This window comes from Palaemon carinicauda, chromosome 4, assembly GCF_036898095.1.
Source record: "Palaemon carinicauda isolate YSFRI2023 chromosome 4, ASM3689809v2, whole genome shotgun sequence".
NCBI classification, from domain to species: Eukaryota; Metazoa; Arthropoda; class Malacostraca; order Decapoda; family Palaemonidae; genus Palaemon; species Palaemon carinicauda.
Genome location: NC_090728.1, coordinates 84,850,361 through 84,868,807, shown reverse-complemented (window position 1 = coordinate 84,868,807; position 18,447 = coordinate 84,850,361). Strand labels below are relative to the sequence as shown.

Sequence of the window (18,447 nt, the reverse complement as noted above, 5' to 3'; positions counted from 1 at the left end):
GCCTTCAAAGACTCCGTTTCGGGGAGAATAGTAGAGGTCAATTCAGACACCACGGCCTTGACTTACATCAGGAAGCAAGGAGGAACTCACTCTCTGTCCCTGTATGAAACAGCAAGAGAGCTCCTTCTGTGGGCAAAGGAGAACGGCATCGAGCTTTGAACGAGATTCGTTGAGGGACAGAAAAATGTAAGAGCAGACATGCTCAGCAGGAAAGGGCAGGTTTTACCCACAGAATGGATCCTCAACCATCAGGTTTGCCAGAGGCTGATGAAGTTATGGGGGAGGCCTTCAATAGACCTCTTTGCGTCCAACCAGAACATGAGGATCCCCAACTACTGCTCCCTAGTCCCAGACGAGGAAGCAATAGCAGTAGACGTCTTCTTGATGGATTGGACAGAGATAGACACCTATACGTTCCACCCGTTCAAGATTATCAATCTAGTCGTCGAGAAATTCGCTCTCCTCGAGGTAGGAAGAATAATCTTGATAGCTCCATTCTAGCCAGCAAGAGAATGGTTCACAGAGGTGATGGAGATGTTAGTGGACTTTCCGAGAAGCCTTCCTCCAAGTCCAAAGCTTCTCAAACAGCCCCACTTCGAGAGGTATCATCAAAACCCCCTCACTCTACAACTGACTGCCTTCAGACTATCGAGAAGCTTGTCAGAGCGAGAGGCTTTTCTACACAAGCTGCAAGAGCAATTGCCAGAGCGAGGAGGGTCTCTTCACAAAGAGTCTACCAATCGAAGTGGGAGACCTTTAGATTGTGGTGTAAGCAGCACAAAGTGTCTTCAACCGCTACCTCTGTGAGCCAGATAGCTGATTTTCTTTTGTTCCTCAGGCAAGACTCTAAGCTGGCCGTAGCCACCATTAAAGGGTACAGGAGTACGCTTTCGGCTATCTTTAGGCACAGAGGCATAGACTTAATGTAAGATAGAGACTTGAAGGATCTCTTAAAGTCGTTTGAAACAACTAAGCAGACTCAATTGAGACCCCCGGCTTGGAATTTGGATGTGGTTTTGAAGTTCTCATGCAGCAAGAAGTTCGAACCCATCTCGCAAGCAACTCTTAGAGATGCAACTAAGAAAACTCTCTTCCTGATGGCTCTGGCCACAGCAAAAAGGGTCAGCGAGATTCACGCTATTGAGAAGCATGTGGGCTTCAACCAGGATGGAGCAGTATGTGCGTTAAGGATCGACTTCCTCGCTAAGAATGAGAACCCATCCAAACCCTGGCCGGGGACGTTTGAGGTTCCTAACCTCACAAATGTGGAGGGCCAAGAGGAGGAGAGGCTCCTCTGCCCAGTTAGAGCCCTCAGGCCATGTTTATCACGAACAAAGAATGTAAGAGGTGCATCCAATTTTTTATGGTGTTCGGTGAAGGATCCACAAAAGCCCCTCTCGAAGAATGCATTATCATTCTTCTTGAGGGAGACAATAAGAGAAGCTCACCTCTTTTGTGAGGAAGAGAACTTCAGTCTATTAAAAGTAAGGGCTCACGAGGTGAGAGCCATTGCAACTTCACTGGCATATCTAAAGAATATGTCAGTTAAATAGATAATGGACGCAACGTTTTGGAGAAGCAACTCTGTGTTCGCTTCTCATTACCTCAGGGAGGTAAGAGTAGATTATGAAAAGTGTTACACTTTGGGCCCATACGTAGCTACTGCTTCTGTATTGGGTAAAGGAGTTACTTCCTCCCCTCAACCTTAACTTTTGTACGGTATGCCTGTGATTGGGTTTTGGTTTTTATGGTTGTCTGAGGGCTATGACTTGCGGTACAGTGCCCTCAGTCTAGCTAGATAGTAAAATATCTATTCTGCAAGGTTAGGTGGTTAGATTGAGTAAGGTTGCAGATTACAAAAGGGGAATAGGTAGTGGAGAAGTCTAGTCATGTTGTTGGTCTCGCCCCGTTTGACAGACTCGACTAAGTTGTTTCAGCATGACAGGTCTCCACCTGGCTGGCACTCCTAAGGGAAAGCGACTCAAGAGGCAGGAACCTTCGAAGTCAGCTACCTTAGCAGGTAAGGAATCAAGATGTTTTTTCGTACGACTTATTGTTGTTTCGCAACGATGTTGGCTGTCTTTCACCCACCTCTAAATGTGTGAATTAGCTATATATATATATATATATATATATATATATATATATATATATATATATATATATATATATATATATATAGATATATAAAACTGCCAGGTAAGTTCTATGTGTAAAAATGAAGTTTTTATGATAAAAAAAAGTTTTATGAATACTTACCTGGCAGTTATATATATATTTTAAGTCCCACCCACCTCCCCTCAGGAGACAGGCCGGGCAAAGATGATCTGAGGAACAGAAAACGGGAATGATTCCAAGTACCACCCTGTGAGGGTTGTTAACCACCTAAATGGACAGCCACCACTCAGAGGTTGCCGCGAGTTTTGAAAAATTCTGCTGGATGACAGAGACTATAGCTATATATATATATATATATATATATATATATATATATATATATATATATATATATATATATATATATAACTGCCAGGTAAGTATTCATAAAACTTTGTTTTGTCATAAAAACTTCATTTTCCTCTCTTTACAAGAGGACCAAGTGAAGTGCGAAGTCATCTTCTGCAACGTCAGGAGTAAGGAGTTCTGCGGCAATAAGGAGTGCAGAGCTTATGCCCCCTGCACCACTCCTAAACAAGCTTTACGGTACTGGGACCCCCAAGGCTGCAATATATGCAGGGCCTTGGTTACCGAATCTTTTGATGACCCCAAGTCAGCGGAGTCAAGGGATTCAGCATGAGAAAAGCTGCGTAGATGGGTACGTGGGTTCCAAAAGAACTCAACAGTACCGTACCTTCCTAATGAAAGGATGCGCAACTTGCTGTTCCCTAAAGCGGGTATGGAAGCTGTCATACCCCAGACACGACCCGAGATTCCATGCGTCCAGATTGCAGTCAAAACGGAAGTCAGTGACGCATTACAAGGCATGGACATCCATCAAGAGGAGAGGATGTCTGAAGTGTCCTCGGACACTGAGAAGGATCTTCTGAAGGAAGGTCATGAGGAGGAGTCTACGTTGACTCCTGAAGAAGATGATGAAGTCGATTTGGAGTCCCTTCTGTCGGTGCTGGCTTTAGAGCCGTTACCTTCAACATCTTCCGCCCCTCCATCAGATGATATGAGACAGGCACTGGCCAGTTTTATGGTGCTGATGGAGAGCATTCGCAAGCAAGGCGAAGAAAGGGAGGCAAAGCTTGAAAGGCAAATCGCTCGACTCTTCGCCTCCTGTGGGTCTCACAAGAGACTTAGGGTTCAAGACCTCCCAATCTGCTCCAAAACTAATCCCTGGAAGTATGAGGAGTACATGCCGATCACTAACGGCAAACTCTTTATTTCAGAGAAGTTGGGAACCGTCCCTATCGACGACGTTCAGTTCTGGCCAAGCTTCAATGCTTACCCAGACTGCTTCATTCGTCTGAAGCTGGAACCAGTGTTGAAGGAAGAGACGGAACCCAAGGAGGTCATAGTATTCGACCATGACAAGGCACAGGCTCTTTTGTCAAGCAGCCTGAAGCAGGTGGGCTACACTAATTCCAAGATGTCAGCCCTCAGCAAGAAACATCCCACCTTTCTTGCTCCAGCTTCAATAGCCATCCCATTTACATCGAAGGCTCTTAAAGCCATTGTTAAGGCAATAGAGGCAGGCAAACCTTGTCCTACACTGGACGAGTGTAGACCTTTGTCGTTAGCCCTGCCCATGGAGGATAAGGATTGGAAGGAAGTCCACCTTACCTTCTCCGTTGGGAAGTTGGAGGCAGATATCGCTGGATGTCAGTTCAAGGAAAATCTCCCATAGCTGTCTGACTTTCTCTTGCGTAGGGAGCAAGAAACGAAGGAAAGACTAGTGGCATCTCTATCCTTACAGAATTGTTTAGAGATGACTGCAGGCCAAAATAGCACCCCGGATATGAACATGGTTATGGCCAAGATGCACATGGCTACCTTGGTTAAGGACCTGTAAGGCTTTATTAAAGCCAGAAGGGCTTGTAGGGAGTTTGTGTTTGCTTCAGCTGCTGTAAAACACGAACCCAGTAAGCTGATACCTTCCAATATCTGGGGTAAAGACCTCTTCCCAAGTGAAGCGGTCAAGGAGGTAGTTGACAAGGCCGCCCCGAAGAATAGAAACCTTCTCCAAAAGTAGGGCATGTCATCTAACAGGAAGTCTTCTCCAGATGAGGGTCCCCAGCCTAAGAAGAAGACTAAGAGACCCAGATTACCCTCTCGGCCTGCCAAACAACAACATCCCATAGTCACAATGACCGCTGTGCCCCAAGTGGTTGCTCAACCGCAAACCACTTACCAGATGGTACCGCAACAGCTGGTTGCCTAGTCATCCGCATTTAACCCTACATTTGAGAGGCAGACCACTACCTTTCGTCCCAAAGGTAGAGGCTCGAGACGGGGCTCCTCAAAACACTCCTCACGATGCAAGGGGGGTAAGGGAGGAAAGTCCTCCGGAAAACAGAAGCAATGAGATGCTTCAGGTAGGAGGGAGGCTCCAACAATTTCAGGATCGTTGGACCTTCGATTCTTGGGCCCACAGCCTAATCAAGAATGGACTTGGATGGAGCTGGAGCAAGGCTCCACCATCATTCCTTCAATTCTTCCAACACTCCACCCCCTTACTGGAAGAATATACCCTAGAACTATTGAGCAAATGGGTAATAAGGAGGGCAAAGTCCATCAAATTTGTGTTCCCAAGAAGGACTCAGACAAACTCTGAGTCATTCTGGACTTGTCGCCACTCAACAAGTTTATTGAGAACAACAAGTTCAGGATGTTAACCCTTCAACACATAAGGACCCTGTTACCAAAAGGGGCGTACACAGTCTCAATAGATCTGGCAGATGCGTACTGGCATATTCCAGTCAACCGCCCCCTCTCCTCCTACCTAGGATTCAGGCTACAGAAGAAGAAGTACGTCTTCAGAGCCATGCCTTTTGGACTAAACATAGCCCTAAGGATTTTCACGAAACTTACAGACGCAGTCGTTCAACAACTACGCCTAGAAGGCGTTCAGGTAGCAGCGTACCTGGACGACTGGCTGGTGTGGGCAGCATCCAGGACGGCTTGTCTGCAAGCTTCCAAGAAAGTGATCCAGTTCATCTAGGATTCAAGATCAACTTCAAGAAAGAAGTCTCTTCCTTCTCCAGCTCAAGAGTTTCAATAGCTGGGAATCCATTGGAACTTGAAGTCACACCGTCTCTCCATTCCCCCAGGGAAGAGGAGAGAGATTGCAGGATCTGTCAAGAGACTACTGAAATCCGACAGGATCTCAAGACGCCAACAGGAAAGAGTACTGGGTTCTCTCCAGTTTGTAGTAGTGACAGATCCAATGCTTAAAGCACAACTAAAAGATGCGTCAGGAATCTGGAGAAGATACGCATCAAACGCTCGAAGAGATCAAAGGAGACCGATACCGACCTTACTACGATCACTTCTCAAGCCATTGTCGAAGGCCAAGAACCTAAAGAAGAATGTCCCCTTGCAACCACCTCCACCATTGGTGACCATCCACATGGATGCCTCGACGGAAGGATGGGGAGGTCACTCCCATCAACGGAAAGTCCAAGGGACCTGGTCTTCTCTATTCAAGACCTTTCACATCAACATTTTGGAGGCCTTGGCAGTCCTTTTGATGTTGAATAAACTCTCTCCTCGCAGATCAGCCCACATCAGGCTGATCCTGGACAGCGAAGTGATAATGAGATGTCTGAATCGTCAAGGCTCGAGATCGCCCCAGATCAACCAAGTGATATTGGCCATCCTCCGCCTAGCGGAAAAGAAGAGATGGTATTTGTCAGCAGTTCACCCTCAAGGGTTCCGCAATGTGACAGCGGACGCTCTATCCAGGCTCAAGCCGATAGAGTCAGAATGGTCCCTAGACGCAAACTCATTCTTCTTCATCTTACATCAAGTCCCGGAACTGCAGATCGACTTCTTCGCAACAAGCGACAATAAGAAACTACCTCGATATGTAGCCCCATACGAGGACCCCCTAGCGGAGGCGACGGACGCAATGTCCATCAACTGGAACAGTTGGAACCGAATTTACTTGTTCCCTCCGACCAATCTCCTTATGAAGGTCCTCAACAGGCTGAAATCCTTTCGGGGACCAGCAGCTCTAGTGGCTCCCAAATGGCCAAAGAGCAACTGGATCCCTCTGGTATTGGAACTGAAGCTGAGGCTGGTCTCTCTTCCGGACCCAGCATTATCTCAACAGGTCCAGAAGCCGACTGTCTTCGCTTCATCACAGAGAACCCAAAACCTTCATCTCATGATTTTCTCTCCTTAGCAGTAAAAAAAAGATTTGGGATCTCAAAGGCAGTATAGACTTCTTAGAAGAATACAAGTCTAAGTCAACTAGGAGACAATATGAATCGTCTTGGAAAAAGTGGGTTGCTTTCGTCAAAGCAAAAGGACCAAAAGAAATCTCAATGGACTTTTGTTTGTCCTTTTTTATCCACCTTCATAGACAAGGTCTGGCAGCCAACACAATAACTACGTGTAAGTCGGCTCTGACTAGACCTCTGCTATACGCCTTCTAAGTAGACCTGTCGAACGAAATCTTTAACAAGATCCCCAAGGCATGTGCTAGACTCAGGCCTGCAGCCCTTCCGAAGCCCATTTCATGGTCCATGGACTAGGTCCTACATTACGCTTCAACAGTGAACAGTGAAGATTGCTCTCTTAAGGATTTGACTCAAAAAGTTATTTTCCTGTTCGCTATAGCCTCAGGGGCTAGAGTTAGTGAAATAGTGGCCCTATTCAGAGATGAGGGCCATATTCAGTTCACAGAAGTGGGAGAACTGAATCTTTTTCCTGATCCAACCTTTCTCGCTAAGAACGAGCTACCCACTAAGAGAATTTGCCTTCTGAAGGAAGAACTTCAGACTTCAGGGGAGGACAGCTCTTTAAAGGAGAAACTTCAGGATCAAACTTATCCCTAAAACAACTGAGGGCGAAGCTCACCTACTTTATTCGCAGAGCAGATCCTGACAGTACACCTGCAGGTCATGATCCAAGGAAAATTGCTTCATCACTGAACTTTTTTCAGTATATGGACTTTGAGCGTCTTCACTCCTACACTGGATGGAAGTCATCCAGAGTGTTCTACAAACATTATGCGAAGCAAGTGCATGAACTGAAGCATTATTTGGTGGCGGCAGGTAGTGTATTAAAACCTGTCGTCTAGTGCTGCGATGAACAGTGCATTGATTGGGACTCTCAATTTTTGGGTAAAGGTGTTGTTGACAACTTCCAGTGCAATACTTGTTAAGTGAGTGTCACCATGGTGACAATAAAGACTGTTCAAATTATTTTAAGTGGAGAAATATACAGATAACATCCGTGCTGTGTGTGCTTTACCCAGTGTTGATAATATTCAACATTACAGAAAACTGTATTAGAAAATTTATTAAATTTTCAAATTCAAGTGTGGCACTAATCGAAATTTTCCCTTTCAGGTGGAAACAAAAATTTTCTGTATTATGTTGACTGAGTATATTTCTCATTACATATATTAACATATGTTACACATGTTATTTTATGTTGGTCATTTATTGTTAATAAATGAATATCAATGTGTAATTGCATCTTATTTCGCCCTACAATTGATAAAAATAAAAGTATAAGCCAGAGTTTTTCTAACCTAAGTAAAACTGCATAACATTGTATATCTGGACAATATATATAGCTGATTTTTTTGCTCCTACATGAGATAAATCTAGCGATGTTATGTTCTGTTACGTTATACAAACAATGAGACTCTTGTATACCTATCTGATGCTATGTTCCAGCACAAATATACAAACAGTGAGACTCTTGTATATCTAGTTGATGTTCGTTTATACATTATATGCAAACCTTAAGACCCCTTTCCTACTGTCTAGTATGACTCTTCCCTGCAGGGGGCAGGAAGTACTAACATTGTCTATGATTAGTAGTGATGACGTATAATGGTAACGTCATATATCTCAATGGTCTGGATGACCATAGGAAAATTTGTCCCAAGGTTGAGGCACCAATAAAATCCACAGATACAGTACTTTCTAGTAATTCTCTGGTAAACTTCCATCAGGACGACATGGCTCGAGCCTAAAAAAAGGATTTTGAGCGAAGCAAAAAATCTATTTTTGGGTGAGATAGCCATGTCGTCCTGATGGACCCGTCCTCCTTTTCTATAGATAAGGCCTTTGGAGGATCCCTCCCAAAATTACTATATCATTAGCACCATGCTCAATGCTACAAGGAATAAGCGCTATCTTAGATACAGCACCATCTAGATACTCATAGTTGTACGGGAGGAAGGGTAACCTTGATACTGCTCCCCTTCTATTTTTGCCACTTTTCCCCCTCGTAACGAAAACGCTATTCGGGGTGAAGATTGCTATATGTCGTATCAAGATATACGTCTCCTGATATTATGCGATATCCTTAAGAGAAATTTTAAGGATATTCGTGCCAGGAGTTAGAATTCGGGAGACCTAAAGGTTAATTCTCTGGGAATATCACTGTAGCTAAATATCCCTTAGAAAGCTACTAATAGGAACCTTCCATCAGGACGACATGGCTATCTCACCCAAAAATAGATTTTTCGTTTCGCTGAAAATCCGTTTAATATATATTAGGAGAATCGTACATATATACAACCTAATACAGAAAGATTTTTCTACCTGAAAGGGACGAAATGATTAGTGCCAATATGAAATTTGAAAATTTAATGAAATTTTCTAATATGGTTTTCTGTAAATGTTGGATATTATCAACACTGTGTAAAGTACACACAGCGCAAGTGTTATCTGTATAATTCTACACCTGAGATTTTTTAACAGTCTTTAGTGTCACCATGGTGACACTCACTTAAAAGTATTGCACTGGAAGGTGTCAACACCTTTTCACCGTAATTGAGAGTCCCAATCAATTCACTGTTCATCGCAGCACTAGGCGACAGGTTTTAATACACTACCTGACGCCACCACATAATACTTCAACTCATGCACTTGCTTCACATAATGTTTATAGAAAACTCTGGATGACTTCCATCCAGTGTATGAGCGAAGACGCTCAAAGTCCATATACTGAAAAAAGTTCAGTGATGAAGCAATTTTTCTTTGATCAAAATAAACCAAAATAAATTAGATCTGAACTAAAGTGAGTATACCATTCATTCGCTTCTAAACCCTACGATCTCTGTTTGTGAACTAAACTAAAATCATGTCCGAATATGATTGTAATGTACTAAATGACTTTAAAATGAAGATTGAAAAAATCTTGAAAGTACAGGCCCATATATATATATATATATATATATATATATATATATATATATATATATATATATATATATATATATATATATATATACATATATACACACATATATATATATGTATATATATGTATATATATATATATATATATATATATATATACATATATATATATATATATATATATATATATATATATACATATATATATATATATATATATATATATATATATATATATATATATGTATATGTATATATATACTGTATATATACACATGTGAATATATACACATGTGAAGAATTTTCTTCACTCTTCTTCTTCCAATCGTATTTTTAACTCTCTTCTACTAATACTATAGCTACGCCTTAAACGATCTCTCCTACATTCAATTTTCTTTAACCAAATATAGGGAGGACTATTCCAAACTAAAACTTGTTGACAGTGGCGCACGCCATGCTCGTGACGTCACAGCGTAGATACGCACAACAGAGGGCCTTAGTAGTAACCCCGGCGTATGTTGGTTCTTTCCTTAAACTACGTGGGTCGAGATTAAATTCCTAAATTGAATTTTGATATAAATTTCAATACTGCTGAATTAGTGCATCTTATATTTCTCAATACCAATTAAGGTTTGTTAATTTTAAGATGTATGGCCATTGCACCAGTCCATTGCTAATTAATCATTTAAAATACTAATTTTTAGCAAGCCAGAATAGGTAGGATTATTGTATATATAAACTCCCTTAGAGCAGCAAGATTTCTCTAAAGTATCTAGTATAAAATCCTGCCTCCTCTGCACTCCTTGCAATAATACATTGCCCTGTCCTGAAGTCCCGATATGGCACCCCCAATGAAGTACCACACGCACCAAGCTCCTCACCTGTCTGGAAAGGTGAAGCCAGGTGATCTCCTCGACCTTAGTGTCAAGCCCATTCGTTCTGAAGCCGCCCTGGCCTACTGACCTTCCTGGTCAGTGAACCTGTGCACCTCTGGCTCACCCCCTCTCCCAAAACGTGACTCACCAAGGAGTCCTGTGGCTGCCGGCTGGAGACAGTGAAGGAGTGGAACCTGGGAACCATATTACCACAAACAGAGATTCTTGGGGTGGGCCAGCAAAGAGTGAAAAGTGCAACCAGGTCAACAGCCATCACGGGCATAGGACTAATCTTCAAAGGAGTGCAGGTACTACATCAATGGCCATAGTTATTCCCCCATTTGTTCTTAGCTTAGACTAATTTTAACTTGCTTAGAATAACTGGCTTTTACACTATTCGGACTGTGCGCGGTGGGATTGTGTGTAAATATTTTTCCGTTATTAATTTCTAGTTTGAGACTAGCACAGTCTCTGGGTCACGTGGGCCACGTGCCCGACCCCATTTTGATTTTTTATTATTACAGACCACGTGTTTAACTAATCACGTTAAATTGCTTTCAATTTGCATTTTTTTTATGATACTTTTGTGTTGTTAAGATATCCGTTTTGTTTTAATGTAAATTTGTGAATAAATCAATATTAGGTTAATTAAACCTCTTTCGTATTTTTGCTCCCTCATTTATTTTAATGTGTGAATTGAATAGTTGATCACGGGACAAAATACCCAATATTTGAAGAGTAAACCTAAGTAAGTCTATAGGTGGTAACAGCGAGGAACTTTGTATTTAATATATCTGCTTCGAAGGTAAAGATCCTTATCTTTAAACTTTTAAACTACTTTACATCACTGCTCCCATTTTAGATTTTGTCTAATTACATTAACGTAAAATACCTGTCCAGCATCTCATTGGGGTAGCTACGACGAAGTCGGAACAGAGCCTAAGAATGAGATGACTATAGACCTGACAAAGCTAGAGTAGGCCATAAATTATCTATATTTCACGGGTGGACTTCTCCGGCCTCTGGACAGTAAATTTCACCCTTTTGTATTTAAGAGTGATGGTTAGTAAATTGTGACAGTAAAGTATTAGCAGGGCGTTTGTGCCCCGAGAGTAAGTGCTCATTATCCTCCTCTGTTGAACTTTATGTAACTGTCATAAGGAGACTTTCCCGGACTAAGTTCCCACTCAGAACATAAAAAATTCTCCACAACACACACACCCACACACACACACACACACGCACACACACACACACACACACACACATATATATATATATATATATATATATATATATATATATATATATATATATGTATGTATATATATGTGAAGAATTTTCTTCACTCTTCTTCTTTCAATCGTATTTTTAACTCTCCTCTACTAATACTATAGCTACCCCTTAAACGATCTCTCCTACATTCAATTTTCTTTAACGAAACATAGGGAGAACTAATCTAAATTTAACCTTGTTGACAGTGGCGCACGCCATGCTCATGACGTCACAGCGTAGTTACGCACAACAGAGGGCTTTAGTGGTAACCCCGGCGTATGTTGGTTCTTTCCTTAAACTACGTGGGTCGAGATTAAATTCCTAAACTGAATTTTAAATATAAATTTCAATACTGCTGAATTAATGCATCTTATATTTCTCAATACCAATTAAGGTTTGTTAATTTTAAGATGTATGCCCATCGCACCAGTCCATTGCTGATTAATCATTTAAACTATTAATTTTTAGCAAGCCAGAATAGGTAGGATTGTTGTATATATAAACTCCCTTAGAGTAGCAAGATTTCTCTAAAGTATTTAGTACAAAATCCTGCCTCCTCTGCACTCCTTGCAACAATACATTGCCCTGTCCTGAAGTCCCGATATGGCACCCTCAATGGATTACCGCGCGCATCATGACCGCCACCGCCAGGTGATCTCCTCGACCTTAGTGTCTTGCCCAATTCAACTAGAAGCTTCCCTAGCCTACTGACCTGCCTGGTCAGTGAATCCGTGCACCTCTGGCTCACCCCCATCCCCCTCTTCCAAAACGTGACTCACCAAGGAGTCCTGTGGCTGCCGGCTGGAGACTGTGAAAGAGTGGAAACTGGGAACCTTAATTACCACAAACGAGGATTCTTGGGGTGAGCCCGGCAAGAGTGCAAAGTGCAAAGTGCAACCAGGTCAACAGCCATCACGGGCATAGGACGGATCATCAAAGGAGTGCAGTTACTACATCAATGGCCATAGTTATTCCCCCATTATTTACCTTAGACTAATTTTAACTTGATAGGGAACCTGGCTTTTACACTATTCGGACTGTGTGCGGTGGGATTGTGTGTATATATTTTTCTTGGATATTAATTTCTGGTTTGAGACTAGCACAGTCTCTGGGTCACGTGGGCCACGTTCCTGACCCCATTTCGATTTTTGATTATTGCAGACCACGTGTCTAAACCATCATCTTTATTATTTTGAATTGCTTTTAATTTGCATTCTCTTTATTATTCTATTTTTGTGTTGTTAAGATGTCCGTTTTGTTTTAATGTAAATTTGTGAATAAATCAATATTAGGTTAATTAAACCTCCTTAGCATTTTTGCTCCCTCATTTATTTAATGTTTAAACTGGGAATATTTGAAGAGTAAACCTAAGTAAGTCTATAGGTGGTAACAGCGAGGAACTTTGCATTAATATATTTGCTTCGAAGGTAAAGATCCTTATCTTTAAACTTTTAAACTACTTTACATCACTGCTCCCATGTTGGATTTTGTCTAATTACATTAACGTAAAATACCTGTCCAGCATCTCGCTAGGGTAGCTGGGACGGAGCCGGAACAGAGCCTGAGATTGAGATGACTATAGACCTGACAAAGCTAGAGTAGGCCATAAATTATTGCTAATCCTACGTGTGGAGTTCTCCGGCCTCTGGACAGTAAAATTTCCCCCTTTTGTATTTAAGAGTGATGGTTAGTGAATTGTGACAGTAAAGTATTAGCAGGGTGTTTGTGCCCCGAGAGTAAGTGCTTATATCCTCCCCTGTTGAACTTTATGTAACTGTTATAAGGAGACTTTCCCAGACTAAGTTCCCACTCAGAACACACATGAAAAATTCTCCACAATATATATATATATATATATATATATATATATATATATATATATATATATATATATATAAATATGTATATGTATATATATATATATATATATATATATATATATATATATATATATATATATATATATATATATATATATATATATACTGTACACACACACACACACACACACACATATATATATATATACATATATATATATATATATATATATATATATATATATATATATATATATATATATATATACATATACATATGTATATATACTATTCGGACATGATTTTAGTTTAGTTCACAAACAGAGATCGTAGTGTTTAGAAGCGAATGAATGGTATACTCACTTTAGTTCAGATCTAATTTATTTTGGTTTGTATGAAATATCAAATGTTCCATAAAGTAAAGAGTGTTTAGGTAAATTACAAAGAAATATTTCCCATTATAACTATGATAAAAGAATTATTGTCATAACTCAACTTGATTTGATTTATCTTAGAAACATTACTTACGGTTTTAGTGTTGTTAATTAGCAAACATTGCAGTCAAACAGAATTTTAAAAAGTTAAGGCTCTCGTATCAAATATTATTGTTTGGGTGCAAATATTAGTTTTCTTTCAATTCAATTTTTATCTCGTTTTCTTTTATATGAAGCACATACTAGTCTAAAATTATTTGTCACTATTTGCAAACCCCCCCCCCCCGAGATTGTTGGTATCTATATAGAAATTCAAATACTATTTTCTTATGTTGTTTTAAATTTAGAATATTCATTTAGAACTATAGATTATGTAGGAGAAACTTTGCTTGCTTGCTCTATCTAACGCACTAACCCTGTAAGGACACCGCTCCCTTCGTCGTCCAGAAAATCAACAAACTGTTTATTTATTTGAATTCTCCTTTAGCCACACCGTGGTTTCCCATGTATATTTATTCTGCTCTATCAGAGCTACATTTTGACATATGTATTTTTTCATTACATGTTTCTGTTAACTCATAATTCGTATATTTGTAAGTGTAAGAAAACACATATATTTTGGCGGGCAATTCAATCTGATTTGGCGCCAGCGCTATCCTACCTTTCCGTCCGTACCTTGTAATATACTCCTACGCACATTTGAATAAAGTATCAGTTGATCTTGGTGACGCTTGTCTCACTGTCCTTACAACTGGTGACCCCGGAGTTGAAAGTAGCATCAGCGGTTTTGGCTTTGCCATTAACGGACTTATTACGGCCGTGCTACCTTCTCTATACTCCTTTACCTTACGCGTAAGCCTGCCTTTGGTTCTCCCACACTTTGGTGCATGTAAGGCAGTAGGATGAGCTTAACCGACATATTAACTTCCCACCTCTTCGCCAACTCGTCGTCTGGCCACGATGCAGGAAGCAACACACCCATCGCACCCAAAGGCCTCACCTCCACGCCCAAAGTCAAACTGCCGCCCTTTTCTCAACACAACACCGCTTCCTGGTTCCTGAGAGTAGACGTACTCTTCCGCGTCGCTAGGCTCAGCGACTCCTGCGCCAAGGCTGACATCGTTCTCACCTCCATACCTGAAGAGGTATTCAACAAGATTTCCCCATGGCTCGACGCCCAGGCCAGCCAAGTTTCATACGACGACCTGAGAACGAAACTCATCGGTATCAACTCCCTCTCCGTCTCAGCAAGGGCACAGAAAGTCCTGGACCTCGCTGGCAAGCCCATGGGTGACACCTCTCCTGTCGAGGCGTGGGACGAGTTATCCGGCCTGCTTATGCTCCCCGAAACAGACAGCAACGGCCGACGACGTGAGATTAGCTTATCTCGCGAGATCTTTCTTCGACGCCTACCACAGGACGTAAGGGCCCAATTGACAGACGCCGACACGCTCCCGATGAACGAACTCCTGTCGAAGGCTCAGAAGCTTCACGAGGCCTCCAAAGCATCTCGCCTCGGAGCATCATCGTCAGCACCGCCTTCGTTCTCCTCCTTCAGCAGCTGCTCTTGCATAGACTCCTCGGCAACGGCCCCTGAGGACGACGAGATCAACGTTCTAAAAAGAAAGAAACCGCCGCAACCAACACGACCGAACCCTAGGACTAACCCAGCATGGTGCTTCTACCACCAACAGTTCGGCAGCGACGCCAAGAAATGTAGAGCACCATGCAGTTTCCCTAGAAGATGACGCCAGAAGCATCCACCTGCCACCATCGCAGCCGCAGTTAACCAAAACAAGAATGGTTTCTATATCCTCGATACCATTTCCAACCGTAGACTCATGGTAGACACCGGCGCAATGCAGTCAACGTTCCCACCTTCCAAGTCCGACCTAGACCGTGGTCCCAACAAAAACGCTCCCTCACTCATCCCCTCCAATGGATCTCCCATACAGTGCTATGGGATCAAGACCCTCAAGATATCTATCATGTGCCGTTCGTATTCTTGGCCCTTCGCTATCGCAATCGCCCCCTCCTCGGTGCGGATTTCCTCGCCCACCACGGACTCCTCGTCGATGTCGCTAACAAACGTCTCATCGACACGGGAACCTGCCAGTCCCGCGCCCTAGAATACGGCCCTGCAACAATGTCCGTATCCGCTGTAACGACGCACCCCTACGCCGACCTCCTACGAGAATTTCCCGAGGTTTTCAAGCCCGAGCTCCGACACTCGCCAGGTTCCCCGTCCAAGCACGGGATCTACCACCACATCACAATGACAGGACCTCCTACTCACACCAAATTCCGCCGCCTCCCATCCCAGAAACTGAAGGATGCCAAACGCGCCTTTGAGGACATGGAACGCATGGGTATCTGTAAGAAAGCATCGAGTCCCTGGGCATCGCCCCTACACATGGTAAAAAAGTCGGACGGGTCCTGGAGACCTTGCGGCGACTATAGGTGCCTCAACCTCATCACAACGCCCGATCACTACCCGCTGCCCAACATGCAGGACCTAACAAACGCGTTGCACGGCGCGAAGTATTTTACCAAGATGGACCTCCTCAAGTCTTATTTCCAGGTCCCCGTATTTCCGGAAGACATCCCGAAAACTGCCATTGTAACGCCGTTTGGATCCTACACCTTCGCATACTCAACCTTCGGTCTACGCAACACCGGGGCGACCTTCCAATGACTAATGGATAGCATTCTGGGTGACCTACCTTTCTGCGTCTGCTACGTCGACGACATCCTGATATTCTCGAAAACCAAGGAGGAACACCGGAGGCACGTCTGCACCGTCCTCAAACGCCTACAGGAGAACGGCCTGGTAGTACGTTTCGACAAATGCACGTTCGGTGCGGAAGGTGTGGATTTCCTTGGTCACCGCCTATCCTCGTGCGGGGTAAAACCCATGATAACCAAGGTCGACGCCATCAGAAAGTCCCTGATACCTACGACCATCCGCCAACTTCAGGAGTTCCTGGGGATGTTCAATTACTACAGGCGCTTCATCCCCAACATCGCACAAACCCTGTCACCCCTCGACAACGTCCTGAAAGGAAAAGCAAAAAACCTCGAGTGGGGTTTGCCCCAGCAACAGGCATTCGCCCGGACGAAGGATGCCCTCGCAAATGCCACCACCCTGGCTCATTTCGACGACAACGCGCCCCTGCGACTAACGACCGACGCCAGCAACGTCGCCTGTGGGGCTGTGCCGGAGCAACTCGTTGATGGTTCTCCTCGACCGCTGGCATTCTTCAGCAAGAAATTGAAACTCGCCGAAACAAGATACAGCACCTTCGATAGGGAACTCCTCGCCGTCTACCTCGCCGTCCGCCACTGCAGGCACATCTTGGAGGGCACTCCCTTCACAATCGCGACGGACCATCAACCCCTCGTACACGCTTTCACGAAATCGACAGACGCATGGTCCTCCCGACAACAACGTCATCTCGCAACAATCGCCGAATTCGGGTGCACCATACGTTACGTCCCAGGAAAGAAAAACCCAGTCACGGACGCCCTTTCAAGGATTGAAATTGACGCAATCCACCTGGGAATCGACTACGCCAATCTCGCAACCGAACAACGCACCGACCGAGAAGCACAGGATCACCTGACGGGGCCATCCGCGCTCAAGATAAGTGCGATTCCCCTCGGACCAGCAGGAGTAACTATTCTTTGCGACACCAGCACGGGCCGCCCACGTCCCTGGATACCAGCCTCCTGCAGAAGGAAAATATTCGATATCATCCATGGACTTTCACACCCCTCAGGATGCACCACCACTCGCCTTCTGTCTGAAAAGTTCGTCTGGCCAGGGATAAAAAAAGGACGCCCGGGAATGGGCGAAGTCATGCATCAACTGCCAGTCAAGCAAAGTCAGCCGTCACACCGAATCGGGGGTAGGCGATTTTCCCCAGCCAAAAAGACGTTTCGGTCACATACACATCGACGTAGTGGGACCATTGCCCCCTTCTGGATCTGCTCGCTACCTGCTTACGATCATCGATCGCTCCACGAGGTGGTTGGAGGCATCGCCGATGACCGAAGCTACGACTCAAGCATGCGCCGAAGCCCTCCTGTCAAGCTGGGTGAGCAGGTTTGGCGTTTCTGACGACATCATGACAGAGAGAGGCCCCGCTTTCCTCTCAGAAATATGGCTCGCTTTGGCGAACCTGATGGGGAAGACGCTCCACAGCACCACGTCATACAACCCCGCGGCGAACGGCATGGTCGAAAGAACTCACCGCGCCCTCAAGGCATCCCTGATGGCGAGCTGCACCGACGGGGACTGGAAATCACGACTTCCTTGGGTACTCCTCGGCCTTCGCACCGCCCCTCGCGCAGACGGCGAACCTTCGCCCGCCGAAAAGGTTTACGGGGAGGCGCTCGCAGTTCCTGGCGAATTCTTTCCCTCATCAACCGACGACATGCAGCTGGATCACCTAAGGGACATCGCCAGGAAGTTCAGGCCATGTCTCAAAACTTACCAGGACAGAACCAAGCACTTCAAGCCAAAAAACCTGGATGACTGCGGGTACATTTTCGTCCGTGTCGACGCTCATCGACAACCACTAACTAGACCTTATCGAGGCCCCTACCGGGTAATTAAGAAGACAACGAAAGCCTTCCTTCTCGACGTCCAGGGCCAAGAGGACTGGGTCTCAATAGACCGCGTGAAACCAGCATTTCTCGAAGGAAGCGA

At 43.8% G+C, this 18,447-nt stretch overlaps 1 pseudogene; it reads left to right on the top strand.

Annotated features, from left to right (window-relative positions):
- The first annotated feature begins 233 nt into the window (after nucleotides 1–233).
- LOC137639550 (uncharacterized) lies at nucleotides 234–1,856 on the top strand (annotated as a pseudogene).
- The last annotated feature ends 16,591 nt before the right edge of the window (nucleotides 1,857–18,447 follow it).